Below are 18,502 nucleotides of genomic sequence, written 5' to 3' on the forward strand. Positions count from 1 at the left end.
TTATATAAAACTTGCACCGAAAATTTCGGATCAGTTGGTGGTCCAGATTGTGAGTTATGGCCATTAGCGTAAAACTATATTATAAATTTACATAAACGGTCCTTTTCGCATAGAACCCGTTTCTGGCCACGTTTTGATACGAAACTTTTTACCAACAGAAGTAATATAATATTCTGGGAATTTTGATGATTTTTAATTAATTTTTGGCTGAACGGATCCTAGATCGCCTAGTCATTTCGGCTTATGTCGGTTTTGACCGTTTTAGCCATAAAGTGAGTTTTACACATCCTTTTGACTCGAAACCTTTTTCTACTGATTTTGTATGATGAATAAATTATTATAAGTATTCTGGAAATATAAAAATCTCAGATTTTATTTGAAAACCCGAAAACGCCCTTGAATCGCATATTTAGCGTTTTAAGCGCATAGTAAGCGTTATACTTGTTTTAAACATATAAGACCTATACCCACTGATGTGTTTAGCTTATTTTCATATAAAAACAGTAAGTATAAGTATATGAACTCAGATTTCCAGTTTTGGCATTTTTAGCCCTTGTGAAATTACTAAAATACCCCTACGGTGCATAGTTTGGTTTTAAATGATAAATTTGATATATGGGTCATACCCTACTGATATAATATGTTATATTAAGTATATTTACTGTATGAACCAGACCCGAAACACAGATTTCTAATTTTACCCTTTTATTATCTTTTAAATGACCAAAATGCCCTTCTAAGGCATAAATTGGGTTTAAAATTTTTCCGGGCAATATAGAACATAACTTACTGATATAATATCATATTTTAAGCATATTATCTCAGGGAACTTGCATTTGAATCTTTTGGCTACCCGTATCGCCCTTATCGCGTTCGGTTCGGTTTACGTAACTAGTTTGCGTAAATTGACCGAGACGGGTCAAACATTATCATTTTTATCTCAAAATCCAGAATGTATTTAGTATACCCATATTATACAAGTATTCAAACTTGTCGGGTCTAAATCACATTCTATCCGGTCTTTCGCTTAATCGTGCGTAAACCGTATCATTCCTAAAACTAACCGGTCAAAGCTTAGGCTTAAATAAAAGACCCGTTAGGAATCTAATAGGTTAATTATAAACCTTTGTTCCAGATTAGGAGGCCCAGTAAAAGCTACCGCTCTTACCATTTGTGTGTTACATACTTACTCAGGTAAATACATTTTGACTTATTTTCCCTATGCGGGCTTGGGGTACGGTATTTAAAATACCGCTTGATCGGGCGCACAAGTCCTGCGCCCTATGGGTGTACAGTCTTGAATAGCTTGTGTGATTTCGTTTAAACAGTCTTGTCTTACTTAAAGGCTTTGGGGGGTTATTGACCATGTCCCGGATATCCTTGGCATTATCTTACGAGATGGCCACGACCAGAGCACGGGGTGTAGGCGTACACTCGTCGTGTATAACTCTTTAATGTGGTGTGTCAATTAAATCTCTAGCCCGGACAGTAGATCCCGGGCCACCAGAGATACAAGTGCATGTAAATCGTTCACAAGTTTATATTATATAATTATCCCAAGTTAATAAAATATTTATGCCTTGTGCATTTAAATAAATTTTAAATCATTTTCAAAATGAGTCGGTTGATTTGTATTTACCAGTGTAAACTGACGTATTTTCCCCAAAAGGTTAAGTGCAGGTACTATACGAAATAGGCTGGCTGTTTCCTAAAGAGCGTCCACAATAGTCTCGCAAACTCGGACGACAAATATCTGTTGAACTATTTTATCTTATTTTATTGATCCGCCTGTGGATCCATTTCAACTACTGTGATAATTATTATTGCACTTTATTTAAAGTTGAAATGTTTCTATTCTGCTTCCGCTGTGCATTATTATATTGTGTTGATTGTCTATGACGATGCCAACTACGTCACTGTACCCCACACCGGGCCCACCGGTGACACGTGGAAATCGGGGTGTGACACTTTTTCATTGCAATTGAAACAGGTAGCATCTTTGATTTTCTTGCAGTCAATAGTCTTGTGCTCTTTAGACTTGCACAACCCACATGCAGGTGATCCTGATTGAGACTTAGTCTCAAGCCTGCACTTTCCAAAGTGGCGTTTTTGGCAAGTTGAGCACTTTGGCTTTTCCTCAGTTCGCTGGTTACCTTTGTTGGACCCAGATTCCTTCTTGTGGTCCGTATTACCCTTGTGCTTCTTCTCAGACCTTCGTGAGGTATCATCCTCACGCTTCCTCTTACTCTCTTCAGAGTTCTTGAGCGATCTTAACCTGACCGCATCTAAGGTGAGGGATAGAGATAGATCAGCTGCTGATCTAAAAGTAGCAGGTCTTGAAGCCTTAACACTGGCTTTGATTTTTGGGGCCAAACCCCCAATAAAGCGAGCAATCCTCTTGGGTTCCGGTGTCACAAGGTAGGGAACCAGTCTAGACATGGTGTTGAAGCTTGTAAGATAAGCTTGGCAATCTAGGTTCCTCATTACCAATGACAAGAAATCTGACTCAATCCTTTCCACTTCATGCTGTGGACAATAATTTTCTTTAATGAGAACAACAAACTTCTCCCATGTCATATTGTAGAGTGGGATCTTCCCAACAGCTTGAATGAGAGACTTCCACCATGCTAGTGCCTCTCCCTTGAACGATTGGGATACATACTTCACTATATCCCTTTCAGCACAACCGCTGATATCAACAACAGTGTCCATCTCGTCCAACCAAGTCATACAATCAATTGCTCCTTTCTCCCCAGTGAAATCCCGGGGTTTGCAGGAAACAAAGTACTTATAGGTACAGGACTTGGTACGCGGTTCATCATCGAACACTATCCTCTTGGACGGAATACTGTGTTGGTTTGAGGAATGTTCGACATCCTCTTTCTTAGGTTCATCTTTCTTAGAGGGTGGTTTAATATGAGCTTCTGAATGAGTCTTAGGAATAGACTTAGAGTGGGGTATCGAAGAAGCTCTACTATGAGTTCCACTAAACTCCTTGAATTGCTCCGCTACAGCTTTAGATACAGCTGTATCAATCAGGGCACGGAGCTCTCCTTTGGTTATATTAACCCTATCATTATCATCGTGGTTTTCCAGAGAATGACTGTTCACTTCCTCCGACCTAGCCATGTAGCTTTAATTGCTACATAAAATTTAACAAGGACAAGGTTTATACGGAAGCTTATACAGTTTTATCGTTTTAAACGATTTATTAATCATGGTTTATAATACCCATTTAATTATTTGGGATTTTATCATAATCCTAAGTTATAAGTTAATAATGGCACATAAAGGCCTAGTCACGTAGACAGGTTTATTTATAACCAGGATTTTACAGAATCGAGGTATTTAAGGTCTGAATAAAAGTTCATTCCCTTTTCTAGACAGGGAGTTGTAGGCTACCACTGTCTTTTAGTCCCAGAGGACGTTAATTATGGCCCATAGGCATTTCATCCTTAAGGGATGATTATTTTAAATAAGGGAATTTAGATTAACCCTTTTTAATAATGACTTATGTGATTTTATCGAATCACACTTTGTCAAGCATATTAATATGCTTTCTGATGTTAACAAGGTTTCAAATCTTTTGAATAGGTTGTACCATCTTGGCCATGTCTGTAATGACAATTAGGCTAGGTTTTACCTTTAAGATTCTTTTAATATTAAACGCAGAGCAATCCTAAATTGAGAGGTTAACAATGATCTGAATCTAATTGTGGAACTACCATCTTGGCCCTGTCTTCAAATGACACACGAGCTAGGTCTTGTCCTTTTTAGATTTCCCATTTTATCATAATGGTAGATCTTATAATGGTAATGTTATTTTAAATCTAACCATTCCTTTAAAATTTAAACAATTACATGGTTGCCCTAAACGGGACTTCTATCAAAATGACTTACCCATGCAAGGGCTAATCAGAAAATAACAAAGGAGACAAAATATAACGAATTAGGATTAGTCATATGTTCTTGTCTAGACTCAAGAGTGTGCAATTGTGTAACTGAGATTAAACACAAAAGGCTAGTGTTTAATTCACTCAGCGTTGGCTCTGATACCAACCTGTCACACCCCTATTTTCCACGTGTCACCGGTGGGCCCGGTGGGGAGTATCGTGACGTAATTGATATCATCATAGTCAAACAACACAACATATAAATGCACAGCGGAAGCAAAAGAGATAGATTTATTTCAACTGAATAAATTGTAATATTAAGTATCACAAAACAGTCGAAACAGATCCACAGGCGGATCGAATAAAAAGGAAAATTGTTCAACAGACTTTGGCATCTAAAGCTTGCGAAACTTGAGTAATGATGCCTGGAGTAGCCAGCCTATTTCGTTTAGTACCTGCACTTAGCCTTTTTGGAAAATACGTCAGTTTACACTGGTAAATACAACTTAACTGACTCATTTTGAAAAGAGTTTGAAAATTTATTTAAATGCACTTCGGCAAAAATATTTTATAACTTGGGACAATTATTTAAAAATAATCTTGTATACAGATTTACTCATTTGTCGTCCATTAGGGCCGGTTTGTAGGGCCGGACTTAAGTTAACTGACACGCCACAGGTATAATGCCCACAAGGTCGATTCCTTATAGTGGGATACCAGTTTTTACATAATGCAACTGTCAGGTGTACGCCTACACCCCGTGCTTAAGTTGTGGCCATTTCATGAATGATGCCAAGGATATCCGGAACATGGTCATTTAACCCCCAAAGGCCATACACCAAATAATACATATCAAACGGGTCATGCAATACATTAATCACAATCCGATTTAAATGAATACGTACACCCGACCAAGCGGTACTTTTATAGTACCGTATCCCAAGCCCGTATAGGGAAAATAAGTTAAGGGTATTTACCTGAGCAAAGTATAATTCAAATACAGCAAGTGCACGTAGCTTTTACTGGGCTCTTAATCTGGAACGAAGGTTTTAATAACCTATTAGAATCCTAACGGGTCTTTATTTTAGCTTTAGCTTTAGACCGGTTAGTTTTCAAAGGAAGGCACGGTTCAACGCATGATAAAGCGAAGACCGGCTTAGAATGTGGTTTTGACCCGACAAGCTTGTATACTTGTTTAATATGGGTAACTTAAACACATTCTGAATTTTGAGACAAAAACAATATGGTTTGACCCATTTCGGCTAATATATGTAAACTAGTTACATAGACCGATCCGAACGCGAAACATGCGTAACGGGTAACCATAAGAGTCATGCACATGTTCCACAAGTTAATATGCCTTAAATATGTTGTGACATCAGTAGGATGTCTTCTATTATGCCCAAAATGATTTTTAAAACCATTTATGCCCCATAGGGGTATTTTGGTCATTTAAAAGGTTATAAAAGAGTTTAAACATGATTCTGAGTTTCGGGTCTGATGTAATCAGTAAAAATACTCAATTTACTAAGTTATATCAGTAGGGTATAACTTATATGTGAAATTTATCATTTATAACCAAACTATGTGTCTTAAGGGCATTTTGGTAATTTCACATAGGCTTAAAAGGTCAAAACTGAAATTCTGAGTTTAAGACTTTTGCTTACTGTTAGAATGTAAATATTTACTAAAAATATCAGTAAGCATCAAACCTTATATTTATAAAAATGGTTTTAATATATACTATGCGTTAAAAACGCTTAAAAAAACGATTTGGAGCCATTTCCGGGTTTTTAAAGAAAAGCTGATATTTTTATTATTCCAGAAGGCTCAAAATACTTTATTTATCATATTAGTTAAGTAGAAAAAGGTTTGGGGTCAAAAGGATTTGTAAAACTTATTTTGTAGCCCAAAAGGGCAAAACCGGCAATTACGAATTAAGCTTAGAACCCTATGTTATGCTCATCCTAAAAATAAATAAAAATCTTCAAAAATCTCAAAATATTATATAACATCAGTGGGTAATAAGTTTGGTACTAAAAATTGGGTTTAGATAGGCTATATGCTAATTATGCGGTTTATTTACTTAAAGGCTTCTTAATTACGCTAATGAGCATAACTCTTAATCTAGACCTCAAACTGATGCCAAATTCTAGGGACAAGTTTATAAATCAGTAGTGAAGGTTTCTATACTTTCACTTTTTCAAAAATCGCATTTTAAGGTGATAAGGGCATAATAGTCAACATTTAAGCATTTAACGGAATCATGCATATGAATTGGATAACCAATGAACCAAGTTGTATAATCACAGAGGGTTATACTTATAGATAACTTGGTCCTATTGGAGCTCTAAGGCATTCCTAATTCATGCTCAAATGGGTCAGAACTGAAAGTCAATGCATAAGTCAAATTACGCGTCTTTCGGTCCCGAACCGAGCCTAAGCCGAGAATTGTCGAGGTGAACATGTTTAGATATGTTCTTATATTAGATACCAAGTTATATGAGTGTCAAAACAGGTTCCATAGCTTACACATTGATAAGTATGTGTTTATTTACAAAATAGCTTCCTGTTGACTTTTTGTAACTAAGTTTGACTCGACAATTGACCTAGTTAGAGTGGGAATCAGAGGGTGCCCTTTTAAGGGTTTATTGCCCACATAATTATCAACTCATAGGTATTATCAATTTGAAAATTGGCTGGAGGAATTAAGATTAATGACAAAGTCAAATCTTAATTACGACGGTTTGACTTTTAGGAATATAAGCTAATTAAAATGACTAAGTAGGGATTAAACTCTTACATAAGGTCCTTGCTATCTTTTCTACACTTCTTACTCTTCTCCTAATGCTTGCCAACTCCAGAAATGATCAGGAACACAAGAACAAGTGAGGTAGAAGTGAATGTTTGAATGAGCAAGTGAAATGGCTGCACTAAAGGGCTATTTATAGTTGTGGGGGACTTATAGGATCATCCCAAGTGGTTGATTAGCCCCCAAGTAACAAATCTTGGCCATACAAGTGTTTAAGGACAGCTATCATTTGCTTGGAGAGGTGTTAACTTGATGCCCACACCAATAATTTGCAAGAAAGGTCCTCCAAGAACAAGCTGCAGTTCAAAAATCATGTTCCTGCCCAGCACAGGCCGTCGCGTAGCGCGACGGCAAAAGGGGGAGTCAGTGGCGCTACGCCACCACCCAACATATCAGCAAAAAAAGTTTCAATCTTGACACTTTTAGTCCCTACACCTTTTAAACGTGGTTTTAACTTTGTTTCTTGAACTTTTGGCCCTCTAACTTGACTTTTAAGGACTCCAGGGCATAACCAAACATCGTTAAGTCCCCGGTTAACTTTGTGATCACCCGAAAGGCCTTGAATTTCAACGTTGACGTTTTTAACCCCTCGTACACGAATATTGTCATAACTTTCTCATACTTTATCGAAACCTTGTGAAATTTTTATCACACATTCTTGTGAGTATAATTTATCATTACAAAGCTTCGGGTCTGCTAAAAGATCACTCAGAGGTATACTTTAAACATGTTGACACATTTAGCCCCTGTAGTTTGTAATTCCTCACTTTCTTTCACAATTAGCTTCGTATGATCCATGACTTATTCGTTGGAAGGTATAAACATCTTGTGGGGCTATTTTAAAATATATTTATCCATTGTTGACATTCTGGATCCTTATATTCACGCAGTTTCCTTGTTTGTCAACTTTAGCCCTTCTAATTCAGTCCTTTACACGTTTAAAGTCATAACACGTGTCGATATAATATTGGACATGAATTTTCGAGGTGTTACATTTTAACAGCTTAGTATAAGCTTAGTATAATACTGTATTTTTTTCAACTATAAATACAATTTTTGATAGCCCTTTTGGTTTGCATTTTGTAGTTCTATTGAATTGAATGAATTGTATTTATTGTATGACAAACATTATGATATTGTAGTTCTATTGAATGAATTGTGTTATTGTATGAAAAACATTATGATATATATAATGATATAAAGTAAAATAACCTTTTAATATATACTGGTGGGTTATCACTCGCACTCGGCAACGAGTTTGAAACATAGATAAAAATAAGCAAATTCCGATGGGCTTGTCTATATGAAGATAAAAAAAAACCATGTCGCTGTAGTATTCAAAAGTCGCAGAAAAGTTATCGGTTCAGTTTGTTACAGTATCACGCTCGCTATAACCATAAAAGCTAATATCCGCGACGGGTTCGAAATGTAATTGAAATAACTTATGAAAAATTTAGAAAAACATTACGTTGAGAAAAAAAACTATAACAAAGTGAAAGGGTAAATAATAAAAATTAAAAACAAAGAAAATCTTATTAAAGTTGATGGGCTAAATATGACATTACCAAAGTTGAGCAGCCAAAGTTGGTTGATGTTGACAAAAGTTGAGTGTCTAAAATGCCATTATTAAAGTTGAGGGGCTAAATACGTCATTACCAAAGTTGAGGGGCCAAGCATGTCATTACCAATGTTGAGGGGCTAAAGTTGGTTGATATGAACAAAAATTGAGAGCCTAAAATTGAGGGGCTTAACATGTTATTAACAAAGTTGAGGAACTAAAATTGCATTGATCAAAGTTGTGTGGCAAAAATTGTCTTGATGTGACAAAATAGCCTTTTAAGTATATATAGAATATATATATATATATATATATATATATATATATAGGGTAGGGTTCCAGCGTGAACAACCTCCCAAGAGTGAACTGCGTGAACAGATATGGACCCTTGATTTCCTTTTTAGTTGTTAAGGGTATGATTGTAATATATAAAAAATTAGATTTAAATCATTATTTTAATAACTGAATCAAGTTACATCTTTCCTAATTTAAATTCATTATCCACATTATGTTTATTTATTAATAAGATAATTATCAAAACAAACAACAAATCACCAGATTTCAATTTTAATTTTTATTTCAGATTTCATCACCAGAATTCAAATTTTGATTTTTAAGATCCACGTAACCTTCATATTTCAACGGTATATGTCACGGCCCCTCGACCCACCCTGGACGGAGTCGGGGGACCGCGAGGCAGTTCCCGTGGTATTTAATTTATGCGGTAGCGGAAGTCTTTTTATAACAGGATCTTTTATCCGTGAAATATGCTCGTTTAATATATTACACAAAGTTTAAGGGATAAATCCCATAATTTACAATAAGTTGATTTCACACAGAAATCTTTATTTTTCAAAACACGTTTTATTGGTTTATTTACACTGAGCCACTTCTCTGAGCTTGATAGTGCTTTACTGCACTTTTCCTGGATCACACAGATCACCTGAAACATGTTTGAAAAAAGTTTTGTCAGCGGGGAAATACTGAGTGAATCATTCCATTTTCTAAAACGACCCGTTAGTTATAAATTTACAGTATTAAGAGCGATTACAATGTTTCTATCAACCAATTATCAAGAATGGGTATTTGTCACTCGACCGGATCTGTGACTGTGGTCATACCACTATTGGGTCCCGTCGCCCCACTAGTGACGGTTTACTCACACAGAGTAATAATCACTCACATAGAGTAATATTCACTCACATAGAGTGATAGAAATAGTAATGTGCACAATACCCCACATACCAGCTGTAATTTGGTGATTACAAAGACTTAATCCCTGTAATTATAACCTTGAAAATAATTTGAGGTATTGTAATATTTACTCACAAACTGTGAGAAAACAGTTAAAAAGAAGAATGACTCACAAACTGTGAGAAAAGAATTTATAAAAGGGGAATGACTCACATTGCAGATTAACGAGCAATAAATATAAGCCTACTGATTAGCCTTGATTTCACCTAGTTTAACACAATGCACACACAGGCAGGTTAGTAACTAATACAGCATTTACGTCAATTCACGAGATTAAACCTTCACAACGATTAATCAGTGCAATACTCGATAATTCAATCGGATTCACAACGAATAACAGAGCATAGTCCGAATTCGAACAGCACTCTAATATTCAAGTCGAAATCACGACGAATAATCAAAGTACAAGCTCAATTGAGCAGCACCCGGACTATCGTTGGATAGTTATAATCGATCGGACGTTGAATCGTAATAGCGATCGAGTTATTACCCTGATTGCGGCAGCACTTCGTGATCGGTGTGTGTTTTGTGTGAACGATATTCGTTATAACTCAGAGCTCAATTCGAAATTGAACGTCAAAGTAAAGCACAGAACTAAGTCCCACTGCCTTCTATTTATAGCTGGAATTTGCCCTCCCTCGCGCCACGCGAAGAAGACCTATGTACCCGTCGCGTGGCGCGACGGGTCTATTTCGTAGCCTAGGTTGTTTCGTGTCCCAACTAGCCTCGATGAGTCAATTTCGACAGAAACTTACTTCTCAAGTAAAATTGTGAGGATTTTATCAACTAGGGTTTAACCCCCCCCCCCCCCCCCTGAGTTTTAGGGGCCCTGATCCTGATTCTGATTGTTACGAAAATTTTAGGGTTTATGCGGAATCACTTGGGTTTCTTAATTAGGGTTTTCTTATTACCTAATTACCATCCTAATTATGGATTTTAGTAGCAGTTGTTACATCCTCCCCACCTTAAGAAAAATCTCATCCTCGAGATTTATTGGAATAAATGAGGATATTTGCGCTTCATTTCTGATTCTAGCTCCCAAGTGTATTCTGGTCCTCTCTTTGAATTCCATTTAACCTTGACCAACACCAGTCGTTTATTTTTGAGAAATTTGACTTTTTTATCTTTGATCTGTAGGGGTTTCTCTATAAACTTTAACTTTTCGTTCACCTCTACATCTTGAAGAGGTACTACCAGGGACTCATCTGATAGACATTTCTTGAGATTGGATACATGAAATACATCATGTACTCCAGCTAATTCTTCTGGTAGTTGTAAACGATAAGCAACTGGTCCGATTCGTTGAATCACTGGGAATGGTCCAACGTACCTTGGACTTAGCTTTCCTTTCTTACCGAAGCGTACTACTCCTTTCCAAGGAGAAACTTTTAAAAGTACTTTATCTCCTACTTGGAATTCGAGCGGCTTGCGACGATTGTCTGCATAGCTTTTCTGACGATCTCTGGCTGTTTTTAATCTTTCCTTGATCTGTGTTATCTTGTCAGTAGTTTCTTGTACAATTTCAGGTCCTGATAATTGACTTTCTCCTATTTCTGCCCAACATACTGGAGTTCTGCACTTGCGTCCATACAATGCTTCGAATGGTGCAGCTTCGATGCTTGAATGATAACTATTGTTATAGGAGAATTCAATTAATGGCAAATGGCTATCCCAATTACCACCAAAGTCAATTACACATGCTCGGAGCATGTCTTCTAGAGTTTGTATTGTCCTTTCACTCTGTCCGTCTGTTTGTGGATGATAAGCAGTACTTAGATTTAGTCGAGTTCCCATTGCTTTCTGAAAACTTTTCCAGAAATGAGATGTAAAACGACTATCTCTATCTGATACAATGGAGAGCGGGACTCCATGTAGGGATACTACTTCGTCCACGTACAGTTGTGCTAACCTTTCCATGCTAAAGGTTTCTTTTATTGGTAGGAAATGAGCTGACTTGGTTAATCGGTCTATGATTACCCAAATCGCATCATTACCTCTTTTGGTTTTGGGTAACTTTGTAACAAAATCCATTGTTATGAGTTCCCATTTCCATACAGGCATTTCTAACTGTTGTAATAGTCCTGAAGGTTTCTGGTGTTCAGCTTTAACTTGTGAACAAGTTAAGCATTTGGATACGTATTCAGCTATATCCTTTTTCATTCCTATCCACCAGAAATTATTTCTTAAATCTTGGTACATCTTATTGTTTCCTGGGTGCATGGTATACCTAGATTTATGAGCTTCTTCTAAAATCTTATTTCTTAACTCTCCTTGCTTAGGTACCCAAATTCGTTTCTTATGGAATTTCCAAATTCCATCATTTCCTTGTTCTAATTCTTTTAGGTAACCTTTCATTCCTTCAGCATCGTCTTGGATTGCTGTTTTCTGAACTTCTTTAATTTGTGCCATTAAATCTACTTGTAGATTTAACCTCAGAGCACGGACTCGTTTCTGTTTCTCATGGTACTTACGACTTAAGGCATCTGCAACTACATTTGCCTTTCCTTCGTGATATTGGATATCACAGTCGTAATCGCTTAGCATCTCCATCCATCTTCTTTGCCTCATGTTTAATTCTTTTTGCCCAAATATATATCTTAAACTTTTATGATCGGTATAGACAGTAAACTTACTTCCATACAGATAATGTCTCCATATCTTAAGGGCAAAGATTATGGCTCCTAATTCTAGATCATGAGTCGTATAATTTTCTTCGTGCTTTTTCAATTGCCTAGAAGCATACGCAATTACCTTCTTGCGTTGCATTAACACACATCCATAGCCTAATTTTGAAGCATCACAATATACCTCAAAATCTTCTGTTCCTTCGGGTAAAGCTAAGATTGGTGCATTCGTCAACCTATGCTTTAAAATCTTAAAGGCTTCCTCTTGTCTAGGTCCCCATTCAAACTTAGCAGCTTTACAGGTTAACTTAGTTAATGGTACGGCTATCTTAGAAAAATCTTTGATAAATCGTCTATAGTATCCAGCTAAGCCTAGAAAACTTCTTATCTCCATAGCTGTTTGTGGAACTTTCCATTTTGTAATGGCTTCTATCTTAGCAGGATCTACATGGATACCTTCATGATTTACCACATGACCTAAGAATTGCACTTCTTGTAGCCAAAATTCACATTTCGAGAATTTGGCATAAAGCCTTTCTTTTCTTAACAAAGTTAAGAGAACATGTAAATGCTCACAATGTTCTTTTTGGCTTTTGGAGTAAATAAGTATATCGTCGATAAAAACGATTACAAATTTATCCAAATATGGTTTACAGATTCGATTCATCATGTCCATGAATGCTGCTGGGGCATTCGTTAATCCAAAGGGCATGACTGTAAACTCATAATGACCATACCTAGTTCTGAAAGCAGTTTTAGGTGTGTCCTCTTCTTGTACTTTCAACTGATGGTATCCGGATCTTAAATCTATCTTAGAGAAATACCTAGCTCCCTGCAATTGATCAAAAAGATCATCAATCCTAGGTAGTGGGTATCGATTCTTAATCGTAACCTTATTCAATTCTCTATAATCGATACACATTCTCATCGATCCATCTTTCTTTTTCACAAACAGTACTGGTGCACCCCAAGGGGATGAACTCGGTTGTATAAATCCTTTGCTTAGTAATTCATCTAATTGCTTTTTCAATTCTAGCATTTCGGTAGGTGCTAATCTATATGGTGCTTTAGCTATTGGTGCAATACCTGGAATTAAATGAATTCTAAACTCTACTTCCCTATCAGGTGGTAATCCAGGTAATTCTTCTGGAAAAACGTCTGGGTATTCTGACACTACCGGGATGTCCTGAAGTTCCTTATCTTTAGTGTTAATGATTACTGAAATCATATACACCATTTCCTGTTTTCTCGAATAACTAGCCAATTTCATTACTGAGATAAATTTCAGTGGCTTTCGAGGTTTATCTCCAGTAATCAAAATTACTTCTCCTGTAGGGGTTTGAATTTCTACAGCATTTTTGCTACATAGGATTCGTGCATGGTTGGCTATTAACCAATCCATTCCTAATACTACATCGAATCCTGCTAAATTCATTGGTAACAAATTTGCAGAAAACTTATGGCCTAATAATTCTATTTTTCCTTCTTGCCAGATTTTATCTATTTTCACAGAATTTCCTTCTGCGGTTTCAACTGTGAAAATTTGCCTAAGAGTGGTTAACGGTAACTTAAGAGCTTGACAAAATGAAGTATTAATGAAACTTTGGTTCGCACCAGAGTCAAATAATACTTTTGCAAATACGTCATGTACTAGGAACGTACCGGCTATCACATCTGGAATGAGTTCGGCCTCTTGAGTGGTCAGCTGGAATGCACGAGCATTTCTCTTGGCTGCTCCTTCAGCTGGTTTGGCTTGGTTAACTACAGGTTTAGCTAACTTAGGACATTCAGATTGAAAATGTCCCCTTTCTCTGCAATTATAACAAACTCTTGTTTTCTTTCTGCAGTCTTCTTCCCGATGTCCTTTCATTTTGCAAAAATTGCAAACCATGTTGCATTGTCCATAATGCTTCTTTTTGCAAATTTTGCAGAAAGGAGATGATGAGGATTGTCCGGTTCCTCTTTTCTTGGCATTACCCACACGAAATCCTTGGGTAATCTTGTGAGCTAATTCCTTCTTGCGATCTTCTTCTCTTGTGCGTACCAACTCATCCGTCAGGGTATTAGCTAATTCTACCGCATCGTCAATAGTACGAGGTCTCGCGGCTTTAACGATGTTTCGGATTTCACTAATTAACCCCCAGATGTAACGAGAGATAAGTACCGGTTCTGGCGAAGCCAGTGATGGCACTACCCTTGCGTATTCAAAGAATGTCGAAGTATAGCCCCGACAATCTACACCTAACATACGATGACTTAGGAACTTGTTTGCCATCTGTTCCTTCTCGTATTCGGGACAGAATTTTCTTTCTACCAAACTCTTAAATTCTTCCCAACCTATGGCGTAGGCTATCCTTCTTCCTTTTGCCTGGAGGACCGTGTTCCACCATTCGAGTGCTCCTTCTTTGAACATATTTGATGCATACATCACTTGATCCTCTGTGGCACATTTGCTTATTGCAATTACTGCCTCGGTTTTCTCTAACCAACGCAGTGTTGCAGTTGCCCCTTCGTTACCTGCAAATTCAGCGGGTTTGCAAGCAAGAAATTCTTTGTATGTGCAACCAGGCGTTGCAGCTTTCATTCTTTTAGGGAGTGGGGCCTGCTGCGGATCATGATCGTCATGATTGCCGCCTCCATTTATGCTGTTACTGCCGTTATCTTCTGGAATACGTTTACTAGGATTTAATTGTGGTTCGGCAGGTTTTCGAACAGCAGCTACAATTTCTGGAATAGCATGAGCTATCCCTTGGGCGATAAAGTGCTCGATATCTTGTCGAGTTATATATTGATCTTCCTGTTCTTGCTCAGATTGATTTACTTCATTAATTGGTTCATTATTAGCGTTTTCCATCTGCTAATTGGTAAAAATTATTAGTGTCTAATTTATCAATGACAAAATTCACATAGATAAACACATAGATTATCACAACATACAAGCATAACCAAAATTGTCGATTTCTCGACTTTTACTTTGTTATGGTATATTGTATATGCATCCATACACACCGTATTTTACAGAGTTTTATTGCCCATTTTACAGAATTTTGAGTTACTATCATACAATACGGTTTTCTGTGGTTTAACTGACGGTTCTAGTAACGATGCTCCCTCTCATCGTACTTCTAAGTTAGATGCTCCCCCATTTCCCTGATCCTATTACCTGTACCTATCAGTTCTTCACCGAACTGACGGAGTTCAGCTAGGTTTTCATTACTCATGGGAGGATTTGGGAGTGGTTCTGGGTCAAATTGTGGAAGGAAACTATAAGGACTGTTGACTATGTTTTGGAATTGCCAGTCATTGGTCCACCATTCCTCCATTTGGCCTAATGGTCTGGTATGAACTAGTGGGTCTGGAATAGTTGGTCCTAGGTTTAGTGGGAATTGAACGGTAGCCGGGTAAGAGAAGAGATTATCATTGATAGGCTCTAAAACATCACAATTTTCCAGTAGGCGATCTATTTCGTCTTGGAACGTGAATTCCTCAGATTGTTTAGAGCTTTCGCCAATCTCTATTCCCTTTTGTTTCAGATCTATTCCTATTTCCTTTTCGGGTGGTTTTGGACTTTCTCCAGTTTCTATTTCCTTTCCCTTGCTCATGATCACAGGATTTTCTATTTTAGGGAGTCTCCTAGTGGCAGGTTTCCTACGGCGTACTTTCCTCCACCCTACGTATCTTCTTTTCTTTTTAGGTTTGGCTTTTGCCAGCGGTGGAGCTTGGAATTCCACAGGTTCTTCTATGTCAGCAATGTAACCAGTAAAGTCGTGTGAGACTTCGATAGGCACTGGATATAAGTTGAGATTCTGGAAGGCTTCTGACATCTCATTCATGCTGCATAGCATATATGCAAAATGCAATGTTAAAACTTTGGAACAAAGTTTAACAAACAAACACTGAAGTTTTATTGCATATTACTTTTTGTACAGAAATAACGGAAAAACACACTGGGATTTTATTTATTTACGGGATTGTGATTTCTCTTACTAGACCCAACTTATCGGATATTTAAAGATTAGCATTTTCTGCTACAGTAGCTAGCATATAAAGATTTGCCCATTTCTCGTCTATTTTATCTTCCCAAGGTGTACTACTACCCAACTCTTGGATTTCTGGGTTAAACCTAACTCTCTTGGTTCGGGGTTTCTTTTTCTCCTGACTCTTTTTAAGTATCGAATCCCTTTTCTCTGGGGAAAGAGGATTCTCATAGTTTGCCTTGCGGACAAAGATTCCTTCTTCTAGGTTTACTGGGTTTCTAGAAGAAGATGCCACATCTAGTTTGTGGTAGATAGCAGACAGCTTTTGCTTACCCATACTGTCACTAAAATAACCAGTTAATAAAACATATAATCACCGAATAATAATTAGTAAAATTAAGTCCAAATGCTTAATTTAGGCTTAATCAGTGGCTCGATCAGTGGCTCAATTTAATTATTAGCTCTGATACCACCTTCTCTGTCACGGCCCCTCGACCCACCCTGGACGGAGTCGGGGGACCGCGAGGCAGTTCCCGTGGTATTTAATTTATGCGGTAGCGGAAGTCTTTTTATAACAGGATCTTTTATCCGTGAAATATGCTCGTTTAATATATTACACAAAGTTTAAGGGATAAATCCCATAATTTACAATAAGTTGATTTCACACAGAAATCTTTATTTTTCAAAACACGTTTTATTGGTTTATTTACACTGAGCCACTTCTCTGAGCTTGATAGTGCTTTACTGCACTTTTCCTGGATCACACAGATCACCTGAAACATGTTTGAAAAAGGTTTTGTCAGCGGGGAAATACTGAGTGAATCATTCCATTTTCTAAAACGACCCGTTAGTTATAAATTTACAGTATTAAGAGCGATTACAATGTTTCTATCAACCAATTATCAAGAATGGGTATTTGTCACTCGACCGGATCTGTGACTGTGGTCATACCACTATTGGGTCCCGTCGCCCCACTAGTGACGGTTTACTCACACAGAGTAATAATCACTCACATAGAGTAATATTCACTCACATAGAGTGATAGAAATAGTAATGTGCACAATACCCCACATACCAGCTGTAATTTGGTGATTACAAAGACTTAATCCCTGTAATTATAACCTTGAAAATAATTTGAGGTATTGTAATATTTACTCACAAACTATGAGAAAACAGTTAAAAAGAAGAATGACTCACAAACTGTGAGAAAAGAATTTATAAAAGGGGAATGACTCACATTGCAGATTAACGAGCAATAAATATAAGCCTACTGATTAGCCTTGATTTCACCTAGTTTAACACAATGCACACACAGGCAGGTTAGTAACTAATACAGCATTTACGTCAATTCACGAGATTAAACCTTCACAACGATTAATCAGTGCAATACTCGATAATTCAATCGGATTCACAACGAATAACAGAGCATAGTCCGAATTCGAACAGCACTCTAATATTCAAGTCGAAATCACGACGAATAATCAAAGTACAAGCTCAATTGAGCAGCACCCGGACTATCGTTGGATAGTTATAATCGATCGGACGTTGAATCGTAATAGCGATCGAGTTATTACCCTGATTGCGGCAGCACTTCGTGATCGGTGTGTGTTTTGTGTGAACGATATTCGTTATAACTCAGAGCTCAATTCGAAATTGAACGTCAAAGTAAAGCACAGAACTAAGTCCCACTGCCTTCTATTTATAGCCGGAATTTGCCCTCCCTCGCGCCACGCGAAGAAGACCTATGTACCCGTCGCGTGGCGTGACGGGTCTATTTCGTAGCCTAGGTTGTTTCGTGTCCCAACTAGCCTTGATGAGTCAATTTTGACAGAAACTTACTTCTCAAGTAAAATTGTGAGGATTTTATCAACTAGGGTTTAACCCCCCCTGAGTTTTAGGGGCCCTGATCCTGATTCTGATTGTTACGAAAATTTTAGGGTTTATGCGGAATCACTTGGGTTTCTTAATTAGGGTTTTCTTATTACCTAATTACCATCCTAATTATGGATTTTAGTAGCAGTTGTTACAGTATACACATGTGTACTTGGATATAAATAGAACAGTACACATTTGTACTCAGCATCGTACATATTTGTACAGTAATTCACAGGTGTACATCAACATTCAATACAAAAAAAAAATTCTGGGATATCACAAAAACAGACGATATACACATGTGTACATCGCATTAAAAAAGGGCAAAATCAGAATACGCATGTGTACATCGCATTTAAACAAATAATTATTTTAATAATTGAATTAAGTTACATCTATCCTAATCCTTGATTTGATTTGTGAGAGATTTATGCAATCAATTTAAGAGGATAATTGATTACTTGATTTGTGAGAGATTTATGCAATCAATTTAAGATTGAAATTACACA

Source organism: Helianthus annuus, chromosome 10 (genome assembly GCF_002127325.2).
Source record: "Helianthus annuus cultivar XRQ/B chromosome 10, HanXRQr2.0-SUNRISE, whole genome shotgun sequence".
In the NCBI taxonomy this organism is placed as follows: domain Eukaryota; kingdom Viridiplantae; phylum Streptophyta; class Magnoliopsida; order Asterales; family Asteraceae; genus Helianthus; species Helianthus annuus.